Raw genomic sequence first — 26644 nt, 5'->3', positions numbered from 1 at the left:
CAGGTCTCTCTTTAAACGGATGTGGGTATAAACCCCACCTGATCTCACAGCTGGATATGTTGCCCTGGTAACTGAAATGCACTTGTATCTTATTGGCTAGGTTCTTGCAGCAATGAACTGCTTGGGCTAATGGTAGCCTACAAAATAAAGCGACGTAAAAGCTCTTGCTGACCTTACAACCGTGCCTACCATGGTGGCTTTTTTTTTTCTCTTCACCCCTTGGTTGTTTTTGAAGTGCACAATAAACATTTGCCATGAAGGGAGTGTTCTTATTCACCTTTTTTTCCCTTATGTCTTTATTGCTGGGAAAAACACTTAAGTGAAGAGCTTTCCAGGGCTACCTTTAAAGTGAAGGCTAAACTTGCAAATGAAAAGGTACGTGCGCTGTAAGAGCATGCATTAGACACTGCAAGGCTTAAACTAACCCCCAAAAATGAGATAGGGTCTTTGCGACCTTAGCATTATAAAAAAAAAAAAAAAAATCCCACCAAGAACATTTAACAACTTTTGGTGGATTTGCTTTTTGTTTTTAAAGTATTTTCGTGACGCTGTGCTAGTTTGCTTAGAGATTCAGCAGCAGACCAGGCATAAGGGAGAAAAACGCAGGAGTTTCTAGTAAAATGCTGAAGGCTGGGAGAGATGAACTGACCTGAAAGTGTTGCTTTTTGCTTCTTAAACTTCCCATATCCATGAAGGTATCCTTGCTGTTTTTTCAACGTTGTAGGACTAGGGAAGTTTCTGTGTGAAACCGTCGTTTGGGAGCTGCAGCTGCGGTTATTTAGGGCGGGGGGCTCTGGTGGGCTGTGCTTTGCCTCTATTTGTGTATTAGATCGTCATTTACTGCAGTTATGTTCACTTTGGGGTAGTGATCTGAACTTTTAATTCAACATCGCATGGATTGTACAAGTGTTCCAACAAGGTTCTTTTTTTTTTCTTCTTCTGGAGGTTAAGTTCACAGGGTTAGATTGAATGATTGGCCTGTATCTGGAACACTGACCTGGAATTAAAGAGGTCCGTCATTGGAATCTGAGGGTGCTGTGGAAGACTGGTGATGCATTAGTGTATGAAATTGAGTTATAAAAAAAGTGATTATTTTAGTGATGACAGCCTGATTCCATGCTGTCATGAGATATTAGTTTAGTAGAGTTGCCAAGCCATGCAGTTTCTAAATGGAGACACTTTGGAGATTTTTCTTTAAAAAAGAAAATAGCTTACACATTCCTTTTGATTTTCTGTGTATGTATTATCTCAACATCCACTCAACCTATAGCAACCAAATTTTCAGGCTGGTTTTATTTCTACAAAAGGAAGAGTCTGTTTTCTCATGAAACTTATGGGTTTAACATAACATTGAAGAACATTTTAGGAAAAAAGTACTCATATGAATTGCTTTATAATTCTTGTATTACGTGTAAGGTTAGAAACCAGGACTGGCTATAACCTCACACTGCATTTTGGTATTTGCACTCCCACTGCTTCCATATGAAATCAGTACTACAAGTACCACAATGCCATGGGGGCAGCCGCATCATATAGCCAAGCCTGAACAAAGTTCTCCTCAGAAAATTGGGCTGCTTAGCTTTGGGTAGTTTTGGAATGCTATTGGCCCTTGCACTACAGAATTCATTGGGATTGGCGTAAAGAACCTAGAACTCCTTCAAAATATCAGAAAGATGTGATGTCATATTGCTATACTGGTATTTGCTCAGTCTTAATGCTGAATATTTCAAGTCAGCTGAACTTCTAACTTCATTGTACTTTAGAGCTCCTACAATAAAATCTAGTTTTGTAACTTAAATTTTCTTTGAGCATCTCTATTCCTCTACCACTTCTCCCTTCAGGAATTTATGCAAGAAAGTATTGAAACATGAGACTTGCAGGTCAGTGTGAGCTTATAACAAGTGCAAGAATACATGGCAGCGTAAGAGGGTAGCTGCTCAAGGCACACTTGAAACTCAATGCTCTCTTTACTCCGACACACTGAAACATGTGTCGGAGGTAAAGAGAGCATCTGGCTGTGTGTGTCATTGCCTTTAGCACAAGAAGTGTAGAGCAGGACCAAGAGAAAAAATACTTCTTGGCATGAAACCAGAGAGAAGAAATGAGGGGGGAAAAAAATAGAGAGACAGTGGGTTGGGGGAATAAAAATGTGATTGTGCACTGTGTGTAGGGTTTTTTTCCCTGACCTTTCATTTTAAACTTTCAGAGGTTTCATAAAGCTCTAAAGGCCTGGCTCAGAAAAGGTTTCTATTACAGGTATAAAATGTGGGAAAATACATGCCTCTTAGCAACTCTTGCACTGTCCTGTTTCATCTGTGCCATGAGGCATTTGTATAGTATCCGGGGCTCCCATGACAGCTGCTGGAAAGTGTCCCTATTAAGAGGTGGCTGCTAAAGACTGCAAAGCGGTAAAAAGCAGGGAATCTTTCTGAAGATCAATACACAATGCGTGTGTGACTCCACCCCGCTGTGTCTGTCCTGCACCGTTGGGGGCCATAAAAGTATTTGTAAGTTCTTTGGGGCAGGAACACTGACTCGCTCTTATCTGATGCCCTTTTTCCAGGGTGTTAATTCTTTTGACTGGGGAAGAAAGGTTGTCCTTTCAGGACCCAGGGCAGAGGTGGCTAAACTTCTCTTGGTTATCCCTGGGAGAGGGATAACTTTTACTCTTTCTGTGTGCTGTGGTCCCAAATAGATACTGAACGCATTGGGTTAGTGTCCAGACTTAAGTTTACTGTATAAAATGGTTGCAGATGGCACAATAAATATGCTTCCAGCACCACAGTCTTTTCTCTCCTCAATTATAGTCTTTACCTCTATCTGTACAGGGATCTTTGCATGGGCAAGGGGATCCTACCACCCTCCTGGATTAGGTGAGATGGAGGTCCTGGTGGGCAGGAAACCCCTTCCATGGATGGCCAAAAATCCTGTCCTTGCACAGGACAGTAATCTCTCTTCTCTCCCCAGGGGCTGAAGACTCCGGATTGGTGTCCTTTAGGATTTTTACAGTTCTTGTACTCACGGTTAGCAGTTCTTCCACTCTTCTTAGTTTTATCTCGGTCTTTGACAATCCTCTGAATCCCTTATGGGAGGGACACCTGGATGCAAGGCTTTCTTACCCTGCTCCACTGCAGGTAGGAAGGGGCAGCTAAAATCTTCCTCCTGGATGTCTAACTTAATAGCCTCTTCCCTTAACCGAATATGTTAACTCAGGAGTTGCTCCCCACAACGGGTCACCACCACTTCTGGGGCAGGTCCTCCCTATCCCTGGGTATCCCAGACCCTATGCCCTGAATCCAAGAAGGACCCAAGTATCCAGTGAGGCTCCTACCATGAAAAATCTCAATATCCTCAAAACAACCCAGAGGGAATCCAAACAGTCTAGGCCATAACGGCTTCCGATCTGTTCTACAGGCTCTCATGTTTTCATGCTTAGACTACTGTAATTTTCTGTTACTGGGATTGCCATAGTCTTCGCTATGACCGCTTCAGGTGTTGCAGAACGCTGCGGCTAGGGTATTGACGAATCATAACAAGCGGGAACATATTTCTCCAATTTTGATTAGCCTCCACTGGCTCCTGATAGCTCAAAGAATTCTATATAAAACTTGCTCCATCCTTTATAAGGCCATCTATGGTCATAAACTGAATGGTTACATTTTTCTATTCGGATGCACACTCCTCATAGATCATTAAGGTCCGCCAATAAAGGACTTCTTTATGTCCCTTCAATAAATATTGCACATTTAGCCTTATTTTGGGACACAGAGTAATCTCTATAGCAGGCCCAAGCATTTGGAAACACCTTGCCAGCTGAGTTAAGACTCGAAACAGTCAAAAAAAAATTCAAGAAAGGGTTGAAAAACGTGACTCTTTGAGCACGCCTTCTTAGACAGATTACAAGCATAGTTCCAAATTGAGAATTAATTACCTCTGCTGACAGCACTGTATATTTGAATGTTTATTAACTGTTTGTTTTATATTCTGCTATTGTATTTGATTGTTTTCCTGTTGATGTATTTTTAATGCCTTAAGGTTTTTGTACACAGTTTATGATGTAATTACGAATGATGGTATATAAAATCTTTTAAATAAAAAATAGAGTAGACTGGCAGGACGACCCTCCCCATCCCTGGTCAGGAATCCTAGGCTGGGTTAGCCTGTTCCCTCTGACTGGGCCTGAAAAGCCCGAAAAAGCTAAGCTCCTCACTACTTCCTAGTTCTCCAAAATGTATAGGGGACTGCCTCCAGACTCTCAGGAGAGAGCTGTTATAAAGCCTCCTGGGGGATGGCCATTCCCGGGCCTCTAAAAGGGAGGGACTGGAATTTGAATGGGTCCTCCCCCCCATACACTAACCTCATCCAGCTAGCATTCCCAGAGCATACTGGTAACTGAAAGAAGGGCTCTCTGTTAACACATGCATTGTAGAGTAAAGGCAATAGTCCTAGCCATGGGGAAACCAGTCTCCCACTGCTTGGTATCTACTATCATGGTACAAGTCGAAAGTAAAATCCCATACTCAGAATTAAAATAGTTACTTGCAGAGATGCTGATGGAGTGCCTGCTTTCCAAAGGGAGGGAGGCTTATGCAATCCCCTCCTGTGTATGTTTAACCATCAGGAATAACGTGTTGAGGCCATTGAGTGTCCTCTCAATATTAAATTTTCAGGATTATATCAGCGTGGTATCTTTTTCCAGATTCACCTGTTCCATGAAAACATGTGCATGATTGTTGGCCCTGATGTGACCATTCTGGAAAGTGTTTGGTTATTTAGTTTTGTTTTTGAGGGGGGGGGGGGGGGGGGAGTTTTCTACATAAGTCCATGCATTCTGGAAAGTAAGCCCCATTCGTTATGTGTGGAACGTCTAGTTGTAATTGAACTTATTGCATATCTACGGTGCCAGATTGAATAGAGCTAGAAACCAAAGTCCTCCATTCCACAGCACAGTTATAGCAAGGGCAGTGGCACTACAAGCTTTCCTCATGCTACCCTTCTACTGTACTGAACCCTGTCCTGGAAGATCTGTCTCCAAGAGGGTAATTCAGCCTCCATGCCTGTGCATTCTTTACCTAAATTTCACATTAAGAGTTCAATGTGGACACTTGTTCATAGGAACCATTTCTTCTGCTATTCTCCCTGGGGCAATAGCTCTGCTGTGTCTTTACTGCCCTACTTGTCAGCTGCGCTCTTCCCAAAGGGGACTTCTAGACATACCCTCTCCACTACAAGCGAGGCTTGTGTAATACCAGGGACTGTGCATTCTCGGTTGCAGCGCCCATCCTCTGGAACTCATTTCCTGTACCTTTGAGGCTGGCGGACAGTGTGAAGTCCTTCAAGATTCCTTAAAAACATGGCTTTTCAGACAGGCATTTTATTAGCCTGTAAGACTTCTTGGATTTTGTCTTTTTAATTTCTGATATTTATTTGTTGAGTTTTATATACTGTCATTCGGTGAAGCCATCATAATGGTTTATAAGATTCAAATTGTAATTCTCTTAACAATTGTGAAAAATAGGTATAACAGGATATGTTTATGTTCTGTATTTGTACATGACTTTATGAATGTTTTTTTTATTCTTATAGCTCCTTCTGTACATCGCCTTGTTTATAGGTGACAAATTTTAAATGGAGAACTGTACCAATACCACCAGCTCATTTCACATTGGCCACCTTTTAAGTCCCTATGGGTCTGTGTTGTATTTGAACCCATGACAGGGGTGAAAAACTCCATAACCATGCGCCCATTCCATTAAGTCATTAAGTTCTTGCAAAGTTTTTAAAAAGAGGGGTTGATTCATCCCAACTGGTTTTGACATCCAGGAAGCAAAGCATAGTTAAATATCAGGTTCTCCCAAATAGCTCCTCTTTACAGCCGTAGATATATGGCAGTTGTTCAGTGTGTGTTCAAATGCCTGCAAAACTTATTTCCTAGGTCCTAAATGAAAATTTTGGGAGAGGGCAGGAGGTGAGGGTCTGGCTATACTCTTTGCTATTGGGTGTGAGTGTCTGCCTCCACTCATGCCCCCAAAGGGGTTATTCATCCACCTATACATGGAGCCCTCCATGGATTTACTCTAGCTACATCCAGCAAGTATCTGGTATTGCCTATGGGAAAAATATATAGATATTTTTTTTCCTGTTTTTCTTCCTCTTCCATGGAAGCCAGCCTATGCCACACTCAGTTCTTTTATCTGTTTGACTCCAAAATAGTCCTATTTGGAGTACCATTTCTTGCCTCTTTTAATGAGCACAGTGCTTGGCTGCAGTACATCATAGCACTTGAAAACAGCATTGACACACACAGCATTCATGGTCTCCCAGCATTCATATATCTTTTTCACAATTTCTCTTGGAAGCATGTGCTATCTCATGGGTAGGTCCTCGAGTGCTTCAAACAGGTCAAGTTTTCAGGATAACCACAATGAATGTGCATACGAGAGGGTTGCATTGTCCTGCACCACTGTATGCAATTGTAGCTCATGCATATTCAGTGTGGATATCCTGAAAAACAGAGTTCTTTGCGGCACTTGGAAGACTGGCATTATCTACTCTTGTACAAACACTCGCGGTCTGCACGCAGACCTATCATTCATGCACACCCGTGTAATTCTTGAAAAACATAATACCAAATTGCAACCAGAAAAAAAAAGTTTTTCCTCTTCCCTAGGGTCAAATAAGAGAAGGAAGCTGCTGAGCTTCCGCTTTAGGTGGGGGTGGGCAATGAGGGTCCTTCTCTCCACCTCCAAGAAACTATTTCCTTCTCTTCCTGCTGCTTCCTATAGGGGTAGCATGAAAATAATGAACAGAATGAAAATGTCACTGGTAGTCCCCCCTTTACAGCAAGGGACATGGAATGAGGGGACAGGCAGTGGCACTATGGGTGCAAGTCCATTCCTGAGCAAGGAGGGGATTCACTTTTTTTAGGTCCTTGGGGTTTACCCACATTTGTTAAAAGTCCAAGACTCTCCACGCTCCTGGATAAGAACATAAGACTTGCCCATATTGGGTCAGACCAAAGGACCAGCAAGCCCAGTATCTGGTTTCCAATCCAGATCACAAGCACCTGGAAAGATCCCAAGGGGTAGATAAATACCAAGTGCTTATCCCAAGGATAAGAAGTGGATTTCAACTGCACCTTAATGGTTTATGGACTTTTCCTCCAGGAACATGTCAAACCTTTTCTAAATGCAGCTCTACTAATAGCTTTCACCACATCCTCTGGCAATGAATTCCAGAGCTTAGTTATGCATTTGAGTAAAAAAAAAATATATATTTTCTCATTAGTTTTAAATGTATCACCTAGTAACTTAATTTTATGTACCCTAGTCTTCATCCTTTATGAAAAAAGTAAATAACCAATTCATGTTTACTTGTTCTACTCCACTCGTTTTTATAGACCTCTTATCTTATCTCCCCTCAACTGTCTCTTCTCCAAGTTGAAAAGTCCTAACTCTTTAGCCTTTCATCATAGGGGAATCATTCCATCCCTTCTCTGTACCTTTTTCTAATTCTGCTATATCTTTTTTTCAGATGTGACCCAGAAACTACACAGAATACTCAAAATGAGATTGCACCATGGAGAGAGAGAGATATATTGTTTTGTTTTTCCATTCCTTTCCTAATCATTCCTACCATCCTATTAGCCTTCTTTGGCTGCTGCTGCACACTGAATAGGAGATTTAAACGTATAATCAACAATGATGCCTAGATCCTTTTCCTGAACTGGGGCTCCTAATGTGGAATCATGCATTATGTAGCTATAATTTGGGCTACTCTTCTCTAAGTGCATCAGGTCACACTTATCCACATTCTAGTATCCCAGTTTTGCAAGGTCCTCTTGCAATTTTCTCACAATCATCTTGTGATTTCGGAACTTGTATAGCCTCTATCATCAGCAAATTTGATCATCTCACTCATTCTCATTTTCAGGTCATTTATAAATGTTAAAAAGCATTGATCCCAGAACAGATTCCCTGGGGCACTTCCACTATTCACTTTTCTCGATTGGGAAATTTACCATTTAGCCCCTACTCTCTGCTTTCTGTCTTTTATAGTCAGTTGGTAATCCAGAACAGGACACTGCCTCATCCATGATTTTTTAATTTCCTACGAAGTTTCTCATAAGGGACTTTGTCAAAGGCTTTCTGGAAATCCAAGATACCCTATATCATTGGCTCACCTTTAACATGTGGATAATGTAGCAGATTGTTGAGGGATGACTTCCCTTGGCTAAATCCATGTTGGTTTGTCCCATTAAACTATGCCTATATATATGTTCAGCAATTTTACTCTTTTATGATAGTTAACATTTTGCCTATCACAGACATCAGACTTGCTGGTCTGCAGTTAGCTGGATCACCCCTTGATCCCTTTTTTAAAAACAGGTGTTGCAATTGGCAACCCTCCAGTCTTCAGGTGGAAGCAAGTATGCCCCCAAAAGCCTTTCAGTGGCTGCCTCGCTTTGTATTAAGATGCAAATAGCAGGCAGGGGTTTTAATGATGTACCTGCAAGGTTCCCACAACCCACAGTAAGAAAGATACCTTGGAGGTGGCACTATATATCCACAAGGATCCCAGGCCCTGTAGACTCAGTGGTGCAGGGATGATGACTTCCATAGGGCTCCCCGGACCCCACTGGCAGAAAAAGAATCCTGCAGAGCGAAATGAGGCTGTGGATTTCCCACACCCCACAGGCAAGAAGAAAAAGACGACCTGATGGGTGGGGTGGAAGAGAAGGGAGGGGTGGGTGAGCAAGTGAATAGGAATAGAAGGGGGTGAGAGGGAAGCAGATGTGAGTGAAGAGTGAGAAGTAAAGAGGAGAAAAGGATAAGAAGTAGAGCAACACTGTATGGGGCAGTTGTGAATGGGAAAGAGTGCAGGACCAATGGAAGCGCTAGGTGGCTGCCCAGAGCACCACAGTTTTGAGAACAGCACATCAGTAGCAGGACTGCAGTGATTGCAACTCCTTGTTCACCTAACCCTCCTGTGCATGGGAGAGGAAGTTGTCATGTGGGCCTGGAGGGTAGGAAGGAATAGGTGTAATTGCAGCAGCTAGAAGAAACCAGATCGGCATTGGCCTATGTGGTTAAGAGAGAATTAGGAGCAGCCTCAGCCCATGCACCGGAGAGGAAAGAGGAGTCCCATTGGTTGAAAGTTAAGGCTGCTACTGCTGCTTGTGTGTTTCCAGAAAGGGAGGAGAATGAATGAAAGTGCATATGTGTAAGACTGAACATATGTTAGTGTATGTATATGAGAGAAAATGGACAAAGTTTGTGTAACCCCCCACTAATCCAGAACAATCTCAGGGTGACTAGAAATCAAGTTTCCAGATATGGAGAGCAGGGAATTTTAAAAATCTTATTGGTCTTAATTTTTATTGTATGTTATCTGTCTGTTTTGAAATATTTTATCATCTTTTAAAATACTTCAGCTGTTTTGAATTTATTTTTATTAGTATGATTTTTATATTTCCTGATTTTGTTTATGAGCCATGGTGGTGATTGTTTTTCTACTGATGCGATTGCTGCACTTTTCAATTCAGTTTTTATCTGCACATTTCTATTTAATTTATGATCACTTTATTCTGTATTTGGTGAATGTGTGTGGCGGAGATGTGGTATTTTGCTAGTGTAGTTTTTTGTAGGGATCTACAGCAGCCTTGCTTGCTTGTTTTCTTAATATGAGGTATATTGATGTTTTAGGCTTGGTGTTTGCCATGTTGACTTTTCATGGGTAGGGTTTTTCCAGTTTGAATGTTGGCGATTTATAGCCTTTTTGGTATAATAGGTTTACTATCTTGTAATTGTAGTTCAGTTTATTCATGACTTTCTGAAGGCCAAGTCCAAACTCAATATGCATTACAGTACACCTAATGCCATATAGATTCCAAATGCCTTCCCCCCCGGGTTTCCTCGTTGGCCTCACAGCAGTGCATATAAATATAATAGCTTTTGCTCCTAGAGTTTTTCCCAAGGAGGAAAGAATCCTTGCCTAGAGTGAGAATTCCAGTTAACTTGCTGGAAAGGGATCTGGAAATCACAAAGCTGCCTGCTGTGTTTTGGGTTTTTTTTCCCCCAAGTAAGGAGTTTTCGTTCTGATTCTTTCAGTACCAAAAAGGTGCTAAATCACTAGGGGTCCGATGCAATAAACGGGTGCTGAACAGTCAGCGCCCGCACTCTTAACGCGCGCATGGTGCCCCAAAGGGGGGGGGGGGCGCCATGCAATATTTAAATTAGGGGGTCGCGCTAGGAAGGAGGAGTTAGGGTCGCTTGCGCGACCTTAGCGCCTCCTTCTAGTGCCTCGCTGCGACTGCCAGTATTGAAAACCAATGCCGAGTTTACTGGCGTTGGTCTTCATAATTCTGTGGTCTGCAGGATTTTTTTTTTACTTTAAAAAAAAAAGTACAGAAAAGTAGGTTGTTTTTTTTTTTTTCTGTACTTCTTTTCAATGCGCTCAGCTATTAACGCCTGCTCCAGGCAGGCGTCAATATCTGAGCGACAAATGTGCGTCTGAGACGCACATTTATCTTTTTGCATTGGGAGTGAATGATTAATAGGCTCATTTACGTGCATTTGCATGTGACGAGCGCTCTCTCATTCACTCCGTGTTAGACGTGGGTAAAATAGGCGCTAATCCCCCTTATTGCATTAGAGATTTATTAGCGCCTAATTTACCCGCGTCTAACTGCTCGTTAAGAGGCACTCGGCATATTGCATCGGCCCCTAGGGGAGAAGAGGATTGTGTATCCATACGGTACACTAGCTTAAGAAGAAAGGAAAGGAGACCACCCTACAAAGAAGCAGAGTCTTTGAATTTCAGGCGCCATGGGGGTTATCCTAATATTTACAAGAAATCTCAGATTCTGTTTCAATGGGGGTGGCTCAAGGCAGATTGGTGCTCGAGGTAAGGGATGAGATAGTATGCCTCCCCTCCAAGGTGTGGTACAGGTCAAATCACTAGGGTGCCAAGCGGTATGTGCTTGTGTGTGTGTGGGGGGGGGGGTCTGGCCCTCTTGATTTTGAAATGCTGGTGAAGGAGGGAGGGACCAGGGTTCCCAGAGGAATGGCAGATAGAGCATCAGTCGTAATATTTTATGAGGCTGGCCACTTTGCCACACTTTCAGAAACCCTGCCTGCCTCCCACCCTTCCCCAGCATTTGCCCGCTGGGAGATGGGTGAATGGTGAGGGTGCACACTCTTTCTCAAGGCCAGTGTGAGGGTATTAGGTGTCCTAGTGAACCTTAAATCCTTGTGCACGCTCCCCCCAGCCCTCATCACACACACAAATTGATGCATTTATAATAAATTTTACATAAAGGACAAAGAACTGGTGAGTAATAATCACTTATAATCTGTATATTATACTATCCACCCATGGAGAAACCTCCCATGTCCAGGACCTTGGGACTTTGCATAGCTATATTTTTCCTTCTGTAAAGCATTGTATCACCTTTCTCTTCCAAAAATAGGGAAACAGCCTACAGATCACTGACCTGAGGGAAGAAACGTGCATACAAAGGGTAACTGTCTCATTAAAATATAATAGGATAGTAAGTAGTGTCAGATAAAGGCCAATTGGCCCATCTAGACTGCCCAGGATTTCTAGAATGCATGAACAAAGAAGGAACAGCAGAGAGAAGACTTGTAATGTAACCAAAGAAGGACAAGGATTAGCAGCAGGAACTCATCGGGGGAACACCAACAGTGTGTGACTTTTCCCATTGTATGCGATGGAGGCCTGTGCCCAGATCACAGAAATGAAATGCTGCTACAGCGTGTGTGCACCCAAACGAGCAGAACAAAAATGGACAGGAGGGGCATTCACTCGGGGAAAAGTTGGACCAAATGATGTACAGAAACAAGACCGAAGAAGGCGGCCATTGTCATGCTAGCATGCAAAATGGAGCTATCGCATGGCATGGAAAGAGCCTTTCAGCTGCATACTGTAGCCCACTCTCACTTTTCTCAATTTAAGTAGTACAGGGAGGAGGGGGGAACCGTTAACATCAAGCAGCCACCTCTTTTTCTCTTCCACCAGGATTCTTCAAGATGGAGTTTGGCTGCAGATTTCTGCAGTTGTGAAGAGGAGAACAAATCCAGTCTCTCTCCTGTGTGCTTACTACTTCTAAGCATGCAATGACTACGGCTCTTGGTAGCTATAAACAATTCAACACTGTAAAGTAATTGCAATAGACGCATTTTTACTGAGCCAATCCAACAAGAAAAAGTAACTTTTACATTTTAGTATGAATATGCATGGATTAATACAATTTTCACAAAATGAAGTTTAGAATACTCTGCTAACATTGGAATATTTAAACTTGCAATCATATGATGTTGCTGAGCTAGATTTCTTGGCTCTGTAGGTAAATACCAGTTCAATTTGGCATGAGTATATGTGCACAAGTTTTTCAAATGCAGACCTACTCTCTCCAGGTGGAATTGTCTCCTGCAGAGCTGAAATTTCAAACAGTAGGGAGATGGGCAGTTGCTCCTCTGGCAGCTTTCTTCTCAGCAACTCCAGGATGCCCCTTCCAAACAAATATTAGGGGTTTTCCATAGTCTATTCAGAGATGGGTTAGCTTTTGAAATGACTTCCACAGTAGTCCCCCTTTGCTTGTCTGCTTATGCAACTAACTCTCAGGCAGACAAGAGACCACTAGTGATTTGCAAGCTTTGTGGAAGCCTTAAAGGGGCCCTGCTTTTATTAGTTTGTCAGAGTGGGAATTCACAATAAGTGTTATGCGAACATACCAGATTCCATGATGAACGACGACAGCTATTTACAGGAAAATACTTGTAGGGTGGATCACTTCCAACAGTCACAGCTGGTCCTCCATGTTTTTGGACAATTCTACATAATTCAGTGGCATCCTTCATCTGCTTTATGCCAGCTAATATATTTGCTGGGTGAGTGAACAATGGAGAATAAACATGTAGCTGGAAACAAGTGTGTGTGTGTGTGTGTGTGATTTTAATATTCTTTGATCACATATTTGCCTTCTATTCAAGCATTTCCTCATGTCCAACAGCTTGCTGAAGCATTGGCACCTTGCTTTCTGATTGTAATCAGTATGTCTTGTATGTGAATACTGTAGTTTTGTCCATTGATTGCTGTGGAACTTGGTAGTAATGATGTTTTGTTTTGGGGTTTGTTTGTGGTTTTTTTTTAAGTATACAAATGGAGGCAGTGTGGAAATGAATGTGGTAATTGTATCTTATGATCTCAAGTTAGTGAAATAGTGTGATAAGGTGGTGGCTAGAGCCAGAGAAATGCTAGGGAGAGGCATAACCAGTAGGAAAAAAAAGATGATAATGCCTCTGTATAGATCACTCTGGGGGACCTCAACTGGAGTATTTTCCAGTTCTAAAGACTAGATCACCAGAAGCTGCAGGTAGTCCAGAGGAGAACTACCAAAAGTTCTGAGATATGAGATGTGACCTAACTGTGTGGTACCCTAAAAGAGAGATGGGGATATGATAAAGTGATGTACTGAGAGAACTTTTTTTCAGCTGGAAAAATATTTGCTAAAACTGGGTTGCATGGTGTGAAGCTCTAATATCAGAAGATTGTAGGTAAAAACAGTAACCAAGTTCAATAAAGCATGGAAGAAGCACAAAGTATCTCTAGTTGCAAAAAAGTGAAGAGAAAGCCAGAGATAAAGTGGAGTCTGTGGCATGGTTGGTTGGCTGCTTGCTCTTAGGATTGTAATGCTCAGTGGCTTCACTTGCTTTTTCTATACAGAGCTGATATCAGCAGAGCATGCAATTACAGGGGAGTGAGGCACCTCCTTTTAGTCAGTGACTCGCAATCGGCAGAGTCCCAAATGTCCCATTTTCACTGTTTGTCCTTCTGTGCAGCCTCTGCTTCTGCTCTGAATCCAAAGTATTTGTATTTGCCAGCCTGAGTCTTGGTCTTTCATCTCTTTTCCAGCTTCAAAATGAGTGAACCACCCCCATAATCTTAAACTGACTGTTTACCTGTTCCTAAACCGTTTAGTCTTTGTATGCAGGAATCTTATATTTTATTTCTCAGACTTCAGAAAGTAATATAACATTTTTGTTGACTTTGTAGGGAAAGTTTGTTCAGCGAATTGAAAAGCAGAGGCAGCTGGGTAAGAAATGAACTTCATGTGATGTTTGTATGCTAAATACTTTAATGCCTATGAAATGGAATATATTTGAAAAAGTATAAAATTGTTATAAATTTGCCTCTTTCAGAGCTGTAGATTCCCCCATCCCCTGTTAAAAAGGAGATACTGTATGTCCTTTTGATTACTTAGTTATCTGATAGAAAAAAAAAACCTGCAAATATTCTGCTGCTTTTGGGCTTCTAGCTGGGGCTAGACCAGCATGAGCCTTCATTTGCAGCTATCCTGTGTGTTTTGTTTTTTTCTACCCATTTAAGCAAGTCATAACATTCCTCTCCCAGCAGCCTCAGTCTGCAGCTCCCTCCCTTCAAAACCCAATACACTCAGTCAAGTCTGTCCAGCAGATATGGCTTTTGCATAACAAGAGTCATCCCCATCCCCTCCAGGGACACAATGCTAGATCTGCAGTATCCTCCGCTCTGGCCAGCCTGAGAAGCATGAGCTGGGCTTGCGAATTGAAACCAGGTCTCCTGCAAAGCGCTGCCACTGTTGGTCTGCCCACTCTGTTTTACAGCTGGGAGATTGGCATCCCCTCTCTCCCTCAGTTTTTCCTCACCAAATTACCCTCTTGTGCATTTCCAAGCTTGGCATAAATTCTTTGGTAATGAACCTGCCTTTATTCTTCTATTGAATTGCATACAACCATGCTTGCTCTGTACTATGCAGTCCATAACTCACTGGACCCAAGTACTAAGCTATTCATGTTTGCATCTCTTAATTTTATTAATTAACTGCATCTTATCATGAGAAGTCTTAACTATCACAGTAGTACTTGCATACCACTCAAACACTGGACGGAGGATCCTTATCCTTATGCCACTTGCTCATTACACCTAGTCCTCTAATAGCTTCTCAATCTGTTTACAATTGTATTTATTGGAAGGGCTGGAGGAGCGCAGTCCCAGAGGCCCGTGAAGATAATATGGGCGCCGGGCTCACTCCTCCGGTTGGCCGCGGGTGGACGGTTAGTGCCATTCAAATTTTGGTGCGTCTGAGCCGCCCCTCGGGACCCGGCAGGATCTGGTTGGTCGGCCCCGATGCACCAGAGGAGGAATAATTGATAAGGCTGGGTGGAGCTATAAAAGGGGTGGCACCCAGTTGCTCTGCCCCCTTTTGGCTTGCGCTGCCATGGTGATCCCCTCCCTTCCTCCCTCTTCTCTTGTTATGGGGTAATGTTGTTTGTTGCAGCTTGGGGGGGGGGGGGGTATGGAGCCATTACTCTTTTGGGGGCGGGGTGTAGAGCAAGGAATCCGCTAGGTGGCGGACTTTCTTGTCTCTGGCTTAGTTTCATGTGACGACTCGTCGGTCAGCCACATGGTTGGGGGCTGTGGTGGGGGTCCCCGTTTAGCGGTGGGAGGCCGCTGGATATTTGCGGCTTTGGTGGCTTGCGAAGGGGGCGTGGCAGATGATTCCTTGGGTGGGCACTTGTGATGACAACTTGGCTCTGGTGTTTGTTTGTTTGATGTTAGCAATAAAGCTGCGGCCTTGTTTAACTCCAGTTTTGTCTGTGAGTGATATTTATTAGTTATGTAAATAACAGCTGGAAGGAGCTGAGGGGAGGGGCCATCAGTACCGGCTGCCATATTTAAATTTATATTCCACTGCACCACTATGTATGACTTATAAACTCTTTTACTCTGTTTTCTTTGCCACCCCCAACATGTTGTAAATCATGCTGCACAGTACTACTCATGTACTAAGGAACTGGAACTACTTGTATACTATGATCCATATTCTGTCCATTGTAGACCCAATTACTTGTAATACGCTGTGAACTCTTGTTGGAAAAGTGTGATCTATTTGTTTAATTGTATTGTCTGACCATTTGATTGTGTTCTATGTACCCAACCCCCAATATTGGAGGGTGGGCTAGAAATGATTTAAATAAGTGTAGCTGCGGCAGCCTGGCACACCAATCGGCTGCTTGCACTTTGCTTTAGTGGATGACCCAGCTGAAGAAGAACTGAAAGAGAGAGAGAGACCCATGCTTAGGCTGAAAGCAAGGAGCATTCTTGCTCCTCATCTAAACTGGTTGAGCTTCCCTGTTCCCTTTCCTTATACTCCCTCTCTCAGCTTTATAATGTTAAGTCATCCAGCTGTTGCCTCTGTTCTCTTTTCTGAATACCGAGATTCCCGTGGTCCTCGTTGACTTAACGTTTTGCATTGCTGGACAACATCTCTTGCCTTATTTCTGTGGACCCCAGCCTGTGCCACTGCTGCTGCCTGCTGCTCGATGCCTGCTTCCTTCCCCCAGGTCTTCAGTCATGACCTAGCCACTTTAGACTCATGCCATTCCGGGGTTTTCTCTTTTCCTACTGACTGCTGTTGCTGGTGTCACCTTTTTTCCCCCCCCCTCCCCCCCAACTGCAGGAAATCTGCCTGCAGAGTGTGCTGATAGAGCCACTGTTCATAGTCTCATCTACCCTGCTGCTCCTACTGTTTTTTTTCCTGCCACTCAGTGCCTCTGTCTCTACCTATGTCTTCCTATGGCTCTACAGAGCTGCACCACCATTGTTGTCTTCTTTGACCTGGACTGATGCCACGGCTACCTGCTTTCACCTCTGCCTCTGTCTTCTGGCAGCTTTGCTTAGTGCTAGTGCTTACAGCCATGCAAGTATCAGCTCCTGCAATCACACCGGGAGGAGACTGCACCAGTGCAGAAGGTAGGATGAATATGGAGAGAGCACAGGATGTAAGAGTGAGGATGCTGGTGAAACATCAACAAAGCAACTTTTCAGTATATTTGTGAGATCTTCCAATGAAGATTGGATTCCTTGTTCAGGTGGTGGTGATTCTGCATCTTCCTCTAGCACCAGTATGTGCTCTGCCTGAACCACAGGAGACCCATTGGACACTAAGGATATGATGGAACACAAATTGGATCTTGTCTTGTCTCTAGAGTCTCAGTCCTTAAGCAAAAAGCTGCAAGATTGGCAGGGCCTTTAATAAGTGGTGGATATCTGAGTATCTTGTAGATAAAGACATGGTCTAGAGAGATGAACAGGGAGTGCTGCTCGCAGGTTTTTCAGGTCTACTCCTTGGAAAACTGCAGCTTTCTCCTGAGTGAGGATGCAGATTCACTCACAGTCTTCCAGCATGAGAGCAGAGTGAGTATGCTGGGGAAAATATAGCTTGCTCCTCAGATACACTGTTCGTCGAATGCATCTTTGAAGCCAGAGATGCTAATGGAGCATGCATCAACTTTTAAGCAGACCAATGCGCTGCACTTTGGAGGCTTTGAAGCAGTGTGCTTAGACTGCTTTGAATAGCTGTGCTTTGGCTCCAAGTCATGCTCTAAAGTGTCTGGCTTCACACTCTGACACACTGATGTGGGCTAATTCAAGTACATTGAGTGTTCATCTACTGGTGCCTTCAGGCACCAGTAGATGAACTTGCTTCCTGAGGCTTCTTTGACACAGCAAACATTTGTATGAGGAGTTTTCGCTTATGCACTGGTGCAGGCCAGGGATCCAGCACAGGACAGTCCAAAAGAGATGTTTATACAGATCCTTCGTTTACTCCCATTCCCAGTGAGGCAGATGAAACTGTGCTTCTGGAAGAAGTTGGAGCATAATCATCCTGCGCTTGACGAAACTGGTCAGTCTTGGCCACTTCGGTTCTTTGGGCCTGCAGGATATCCATCCAAAGACTAGACAATTTGGCTGATCATGGTCTGGCCCTAGACAATGACAGAATTTGGCACGAGTATTGGTCACTTACATAAGCTGTCTGCACTCGCAGACCTTGAAGCCAGTCACTGTAATCTTTGCTGATATTCTGGAAGGATCCTCCAAACTTTCCTATTGTCGTTTATTTTTTTGGTAGCACTGAAAAATGCTGTTTGGCCTCTGAGGAAACTTGAAGACAAGGTAAAACGAATATTGAGGGGGAGAGAATGAGACCGGGTCAGACAAAAAAGACTGACGGCATGGAGGCAATCCTTGCATGGGAACTCTGCCAGCTTGGAGAGAGGAGTCCATCTGGTGCCACTGGATGATGTCATCCACAGGTTATGGCTAATTCAGCCTGCTTATCAACGAAAAAAGTCATCCCTCCGTCTGTGGCTGCATGGATCTGAAAGAGGAGGAGACTTCTGCTGATTAGTTCCAAGGGGGGGGGTGGGGGTGTAGGAGAAAATGAGAAGTTTGTGTGTGTGTGTGTGTGTGTGTGTGTGTGTGTGTGTGTGCACAAAATCTTCCCCTCCCCCCAACCATGACAATCTCAGAGTGAGAGAAAATGAAAATTTCTTAGGTAAGTGTATGTAGCAGTTCTGTGAGATACTGCATTGGGCAATTTTGTAATGGGTCGAACATTATTTATTTATTTTATTTTTATTTTTATATACCGGTGTTCCTATATGAAATAAAGATCACATCGGTTTACATTGAAACAGAACATGAAAATTGCCAAAAGGCATTACATAGAACAAGGTTATGAAACTTGGAACAGTGTACATAAGTTCAAAATTTAACAATAACGTTGTAACATTGATGACCAAAAGATAAAGGAGAAAAAAAAAAAAAAAGACTTAAACAATTAAGTTGACAGGTCTTATTGAGCATAAAAATTATAACGTATAAGTGAGAAAGTCTCAAGTGTCCTGCAGCAAGAGATTAGATACCGAAGTAGGTAGTGGTATGGAAAATGGGGGTTTGTGAAGAAGATATGTTCTTGCTGGTTGGAGGGGAAAAAATGATGATCATGGTCCTGGAAAAGCTTGGCTAAAGAGCCAGGTTTTAAGTTTTTTTTTGAATGAAGAGTGGCAGAACTCAAGCCGAATGTCTGGTGGGAGCGCATTCCATTGAATGGGGCCTGCTGTAGATATGGCACGTTTATGATGCGAGGATTTTGTTGAAGGTACATAGAGTGTGCCTTTATATGCTCCTCTGATGGGTCTAGAGGAGGAGTGAGGGCGTAGTTGGTTACATAATTGAAGAGGAGAGATATTGTGAATGGATTTATGAATTACGGTGAGTACTTTATATAGGATCCTTTGCTTTATAGGCAGCCAGTGGAGGAGCTTGAGAATGGGGGTGATGTGATCTCTTTTATTCGTATTGGTAAGGATTCTGGCTGCAGAGTTCTGTAGCATTTGGAGGGGTTTGATGGATGAATATGGAAGGCCAAAGAGAAGCGAATTGCAATAGTCGACTTTTGATAGAATAATGGCTTGTAGGACCATCCGAAAATCGTTGAAATAAAGAAGAGGCTTCAATTTTTTTAAGACTTGTAACTTATAAAAACAGTCTTTGGTGGTTGTGCTTATGAATTTTTTAAAATTGAGCTGATTGTCTAGCATGATACCTAGATCTCGAACATGTGGTGAGTGATTTAATATGGGAGTGGATGAGTTGAGTAGGTCAGCTGGGTTTAGAAGTTTGATGTTGATGTCTTGATTGATGATTAGGATCTCAGTTTTGTTGTTGTTAAGAATGAGGCAAAGGCTGGAGAGAAGATGATTGATCTGTTGCAAACAATTGTTCCAGTGAGCCAAGGTTTTTTGTAAGGATTCTGAGATTGGGATGAGTATCTGGATGTCATCCGCGTAGAGATAGTGAGTTAGGTTTAGTTTAGTAAGTAGATGACATAGAGGTAAGAGGTAAATGTTGAAGAGGGTAGGGGAAAGGGAGGAACCCTGAGGGACCCCCCGGTTGGAAGGGATCGGTTGTGATTCTTTGTTGTTAATCTTTACTTTGAATTGTCTATTTGCTAGGAAGGATTTGAACCAGCTGAAGACTGTTCCTTTAATGCCTATATCTGCCAGACATTTTAATAGAGATGAATGGTTGACAGTGTCAAAGGCTGCAGAGAGATCTAGTAGTATCAAAAGATGTGGTTGTTTTTTGTCCATATTAGATAGAATAGAATCGGTAAGAGAGATAAGGAGAGATTCAGTGCTTAACGATTTCCGAAAGCCATACTGGGAAGATACAAGAATGTTGTTTTCTTCCAAATATTCAGATAGTTGTTTATTGACTATCTTTTCCATAATTTTGGCGATCAATGGCAGATTAGCTATTGGGCGGAAGTTAGCTGGATCTGTGGTTGGAAGGTTAGGTTTTTTAAGTAGAGGTTTGAGAATGGCTAATTTAAGTTGGTCAGGAACTAGACCCTGGGAGAGAGAGCAGTTAATGATGTCTGCAATTGGTTTTGATATGGAGTTTCTTATTGCGATGAGAAGGTTAGTAGGAATTGTGTCTAAGGGATGAGATGACGGTTTCATTTTTTTAAGTATGTTTTCTATCTCAAGTGCTGAAGTGGTCTCGAAAGTTTCCAGCGTTGTATTTAGTTGAGGTGAGGTAATGTGAGGGAAAGGGGGATATGAAAAAGATGATGAGAAAGAGATAGTCAGTTTGTCAATTTTATCCTTAAAGTATTCTGCTAGTTCTGATGCTTTGAGTGCTTGATCATCAGGAATGGTAGGAGGTGATGGTTTAGTGAGAGCTGAAACGTAGGAGAAAAGTGCTTTTGAATCAAATATGAAATGATGTATTTTTTTTGAGAAAAAATCTCTTTGTTCTCAGTATGGTGATCCTATAAGCATTGAGGGAGGTTTTATAAATAGCTAATGTTGTGGGGGATGGGTTTCTCCTCCAAGTGTGTTCTTTATTTCTTAGCTCTTGTTTAAGCAGCTTCAGTTCTGGGGTGAACCAGGGTTTCCTGTTGTCTGGCGAAGGTTGTACTACTTTTGTGATGGAAGGGCAGGTAATGTCTGCGATCTTTTTGGTGATGTTGCACCATGAGGTGGTGGCTGTAGATGCGTTGGAGAGATCGAGATGTGATAATTCATTAGTGAACTGATTGATGAGAAGGTCTGTAGAACAAGGTTTCCTGAATTGAATAGTGTTTTTTGGGAACGAAAGTGGAGGATGTTGTGAAAGCTTGAAGGTCGTGTTGATGATTTGATGGTCCGACCAAGGGACAGGTGAACATGTGATTGTATTTGTGTTTGAGATGCACTGATTAATGAAAATAAGGTCTAAAGTGTGACCTGCTTTGTGGGTAGGGGCTTTTATAATTTGTGTGAAGCCCATGTAGTTGAGAGCCGAGAGTAGGGTAACACAATTTGGGGATTGTGGTGAAGCATCGACATGTAAGTTGAAATCACCCAGTAAGATGGCAGGTTTGTCTGGGTTGAAGTATTTGGCAGAGAGTTCAATGACTGGTGAAGGGTCAGAATCTAAAGATCCTGGTGGAGCGTAGATTAGGCCAATTTGTAAATGATCAGATTTAAAGAAAGAGAGCTCTAATTTTGATGTGGTATATGAATGTTGTAAAGATATTCTTAGACCTTTCTTGGCTGCGAGAAGCAGACCTCCTCCCTTTCTTTTGGTTCTAGGTATGGAGAAAAAATCATAAAGCTGAGTTGGTAGTTGATTTAACAGAGCTAAATCTGAAGGTTTAAACCACGTTTCTGTGATTGCACAGATATCTGGGTTTACTTCAGTAAGGTAGTCGTTTAAGATATGAGTTTTTTTTGAAAGTGATTGAGCATTGAATAGAGTAAGAGATAACAGAGAAAGGCCGAGGAATTGTGTGATTGGTGAAATCATTATTGGAATTAGCCTTTGATGACGGTTGTAGTGTTGTGGGAGAGGCTTAGTTTGATGTTTACGTTGATTCTTGATGATTGGTATGGAGTATTCACCATGGCAAACATGGTGATGTATAGGGATAGGGAAACCAAGAAGCATGTTGATCTGTTTGTGTGGTATAGAGAGAATATTAGAGGCTTACTCGAGTGCTCCAAAGAAGATGAAGATTCAAGGGCCAGTAAACTGGCTTATTATTGACCTGAAGCTGGCTTTAGGAGCAGGGAACACTATCTGTTGAGGTTCCAGGGTTTGTGGTGATTTTGGATTTCAATTTCAATTTGTTTTCCTGTTGATGAATAAAGCTTGGGATCTATTCTCGTCTCCCTTACACGAATCAGCTGACTTGAATCTTGTTGCCAATGTAATTTATAGATTTAAAGATGAGATGCTGAATTCTAATCAAGGTATGAAAGGAGAATTAAGCAGATAATGAAACAGAGTATGATCTCAGGGGCTGTACGGAGGGGCTCACAAAGGGGCAAGCCCCTTTGTCGCGCGCCTTTGGCGCGCGACGCCGGAGAGATGAATAAAATCCCTTCCCTCTCGTCTCCCGATTGGATGGTAAGTCTGGAGGGAGGGACTTAGCTGTTGTGCTGTGATGCTGTCTGTGCGATCGCAGATCAGGCTCGCCGGGGGGAAGGGAACAAAAAGGCCTTACCCCGACGGGTCTGGGCGCCGATCGCGCAGGCCTTCCTCTTGCAGCGGCAGCAGAAGCGGTAGCGGTAGCGTCAGCAGCAGCGGCGGCCTCAGGTTGTTATTGTCAGCGGCGCCGGAGAGAGATGAAATTTAAAATCCCTCTCGTCTCCCCGATTGGATGGTAAGTCTGGAGGGAGGGACTTAGCTGTTGTGCTGTGATGCTGTCTGTGCGATCGCAGATCAGGCTCGCCGGGGGGAAGGGAACAAAAAGGCCTTACCCCGACGGGTCTGGGCGCCGATCGCGCAGGCCTTCCTCTTGCAGCGGCAGCAGAAGCGGTAGCGGTAGCGTCAGCAGCAGCGGCGGCCTCAGGTTGTTATTGTCAGCGGCGCCGGAGAGAGGTGAAATTTAAAATCCCTCTCGTCTCCCCGATTGGATGGTAAGTCTGGAGGGAGGGACATTAATTGTTTAATGTCCCTCTGGAGGGAGGGACATTAAACAATTCAGGTGCTTAATGATAAAATTGAGTATACTAGCTAATGCCTATTATCTATTGCAATAAAGAGGTTCTCTTAAGAATTCCATACAATTCCTATACATGCTGAAGTAGCAGCACCACAAACTATAGTGTTGACATTTTGCCTCTTGGATGAACAGTCCTATTACCTATTTTTCTTTATAATTTTGTGGCCAGTTGTGTGCTAAACATTCTTTGCTCCTATCCATGTAGTACTGCTGTCCTTGAGCAGCAACCTCACAGATAGGCCTCAGCAGGTTTCAAGGAGAAGTCGGGGTGAAATCTGGAAAAACCAAAACATACACAGTTTATAATAACTTTTTTTTTTCTTTTGGTTTATCTTCATATTTTACCAGTGGTAGTGATTTTGAGGGGAGCCATTGTGAGGTCATCTGTACCTCAGCATTCATCAGACTGATTGGCATCCTTACCTAGCCCAGGCTCACTTGTTGCAAAGGTAATTATTGCTGTCAGTAAAGCTTTGCTATGGTAAGAGGAGTTTTTGGAAAGCATTATGTTTGAACATTTTGTTTATACTGCCAGGCGAGCACAGCCTGTACTTGATAAGCATTCCCCAGTTAGCTGCTTGCTTGTGCCAGTGACTGGATGCCTGCTTTGTAGTTCCTGTGACAGACATGGCTGCATATGGAAATACATTAAAAAAACAAAACAGAAAATGTCCTTTCAAAAAAAGCCAGGTTTTTTTTTAAATTAAGTCTTGAGTTGTAGTACTAATATCAACTTCATGTGTGCCCAGCAATCACTTACAAATGGAAGTGTAGTGGATTGAGCCATGGTTCCAGATTATTTTAGTGGCTGTATTTATTGCAGGGTTAAATTATATACTGTCTTATCTATTATATATTATTGTATTTAAATGTTGATGTAAACCACTTTCCATCCAACTTATTTTGAGGAAGGCAGGATAGAGTAGAACAAGGTAATTCTCTGAGAGAATGGAATCCGCCATCCAGTCTGCCCAGCAAGGGCAACGAAGTGCGCCCAGACTAACAAGCAGTTGGACACACATTTTGGATGCACCTTCATAACCTCCAATGCAATAAGGAGATCAGCGCATCCAAAAATGTGTCCATACAAAGGTGTAGCTATAATAGCTCTCATCCCATGTAAATGCCATGTGGATGAGGCTATTAGCTATTACCCCCGCAATGCTGAAAATCCTTGTGTGCCCAAAGGCACACTTTTAACCCATAAAATGTTACGCCTACCTTGGAGCAGGCATAAAGTCTTACTGCACATCAAGGCTCAACTCAAAAATAAAAAGAACCACGGAAAGCAGCACCATGCAAAAAAAAAAAAGTATTGACGTGTATATTGTGCATGCATATTGTGCTGGTAAAATAGCTGCTGCAGGGGAAAAATGGATGCTCGTAAATTGAGTGTCCATTTTCCTAACCTGTGCATAGCCATATCTCCGGGCATCTGATGCTAGGGATGCACAAATTATCCCTAGTGTGTCCTTTTTAGCACAGCAGCTGATTAGTTTATTGCATTGGGCACCCAGGAGAGGTGATTGTGCACCTAGTTTGGACGCACCTTTTTAGCGTGTCCATATTGCATCGGTCTGAAGGTTTTTAGAGTTGTAACTGCTGCTCCATGAAGGTTACTTCCTTGGCTTAGGATTATAACTGGTGCTCTCTGCAGACCACCCTGTGCTTTCTGTTTTTGGATTGTAATTGCCATTCTGTGTCTTTCTTGGAAGCACAATAAAATCATTTTAGTGCAGTTTTGGGTTGAGCAATTGCTCCGTGCAGGTTCCCCAAGTGTTTTGATACCATTTTTTTGTCTCTCCCCCACCTCCATCTCTGGGAGGTTATTCCATACATTAACTACCACTTTTCCATGCAAAAATGTTCTGAAACTACCTCCTTGTAGCTTCAACCTGTGACCCATACTGCCACAGCTTCCTTTCCATTGGAAAAAGATTTGTGTTAATCATGTTCAGATATTTAAATATCTGATCATATCCCCCTGACTCTCCTCTTCACTAGGGTCTACATGTTCAGGCCCTTCAGTCTCCTCTTGTATGTCTTTTGGTGCAGAACCCACACTACTTGTGATTGCCTTTCTCTGGATCACTTCTAGCCTTTTTTTTTTCCCTCCTTGAACACAAAATTCTAAATGAGGCCTCACCAATGACCTCTACAGAGCAATATCCATTTAGATTTTGCTTATTTCAGTACCAAAGTCTGAAACATTTTGATTATAATACAAATTATTTTAGCAAAAAATAAAAAGTTTGGATTTAATAACTATAAAATTCTTGTCTCATTTAATGTAATTTAAAACCATGTATTGGCTTCTGAAGCCTTTAATTTTAAAATTGTATTTGATTAATCAGATTGAATTTCAATGTCAAGTAGTAAATTCTCAGCACTGCCTATACTGAATTTTTGGCACAGTTTATGAAAACTTTGTTTCCATTTTGTCTGTGACATTGACATCTATGGGAAGGGAATCACGGTGGGCAAGAGGACAAAAAGAAACCATTAGTGCTGGTGAAGGAGATGCAGGTGCCTGGAGTTACAGGGTTCCTTGGACCTGCGAGCTGAAGAAAGAAAGGTGGCATAGTCACCGGGTCCAGGGAAGCCACTAGGGGAAAGAGTAGCCCCATATACTCTACCACCCTTCCCTTTTCTCACCTGGAACAAATGCAGCACACATACAGGAGCTCCTTGAGGGTGTGTAAAATGGGTGTACATGATGATTATGGAGTTAACAAAAAAAATGCACTCTTAATTAGCCATGCAATTCTAGTCTTGTTTATTCTAGGGGTCAGAAAGCAGGTCATTGTAATAGGGGAGGGAACCTGGGCAGGGCTATGCAAATTCTCATGTATATCAGTGATATATGCGCGTTAGAGCACTACCGCAGCTTAATGCATCACCCAATTAGATTGTGAGCCCTCTGTACAAAAGGAAATACCTAGTCAGGCCCTTGGGTGCCAGGCTGTAGGGGTGCACCAAGGGGCAGGGGATCCCATCCCACCAAAAAAAAAGGCTCTACAGCCACTGGGCATACTATTCCGCCTGGCGGCAGAAGAGGAAGCCCAGAGCCGCAAGGGGAGCCCATCCTGCCACGTAGCTGAACTGGAGAGGCTGCATCGGCAGTCAGGCCACACAGCTGAAGAGAGGAGCAATAGTAAACAACCTATGTGGTCAAGGACAGAGCCGTGTTTGCTCCCAAGGAAGAGAGTGGGGCCTCCTGCTGCATGGAAGTCCAAGAAGAAAGCTGCTGTACCAAAAAGGGAGAGAGAGTGTATGCATGTGAGCATGTATGAGTGCATCTGTGTGTGAGAGCATATAGGGAGAGTATGTACGTTTGTGAGCGTGTGTGGGGGAGGAGGCGGGGAATGGAGCCAGCGTGTGTGGGGGAGGAGGCGGGGAATGGAGCCAGCGTGTGTGTGGTCTGTGAGGATGGCGTAATGGAGCGGAGGAGGGGAGGCGGTGTGGTGGAATGTGGATGGAGAGAAAGTTTGTGCACCTCCTTCCCATTACTCCACGACAATCTCAGGTTGAGCCAAAGTCAAAAGTTCCATGTATGGAGAGTGATTTTTTTTTTTTAATCCTTATTGATTTTAATTATAGTAATCTGGTGTTTGATGTGTATGCTGGTTTGAAATATTGTTGGTGTTTAGGAAATATGAGTTTTTAATTATTGGATGTTCTGTTTCATCCATATTTTGAAATATGAATTATTTTATTAGTATGGTTTTACTATTATGA

At 42.9% G+C, this 26644-nt stretch overlaps 1 long non-coding RNA gene across 1 annotated transcript; it reads left to right on the top strand.

Annotated features, from left to right (window-relative positions):
* The first annotated feature begins 308 nt into the window (after positions 1-308).
* On the top strand, positions 309-23355 carry LOC115087036. The gene is made up of 3 exons (XR_003855401.1): positions 309-375; positions 14077-14116; positions 23255-23355. It is a non-coding gene; the product is annotated as an uncharacterized LOC115087036 (long non-coding RNA).
* The last annotated feature ends 3289 nt before the right edge of the window (positions 23356-26644 follow it).

Source organism: Rhinatrema bivittatum, chromosome 3 (genome assembly GCF_901001135.1).
Source record: "Rhinatrema bivittatum chromosome 3, aRhiBiv1.1, whole genome shotgun sequence".
Taxonomy (NCBI): domain Eukaryota; kingdom Metazoa; phylum Chordata; class Amphibia; order Gymnophiona; family Rhinatrematidae; genus Rhinatrema; species Rhinatrema bivittatum.
Note: the sequence above shows the minus strand (reverse complement) of the source record. Positions and strands in the feature narration are given on the sequence as shown.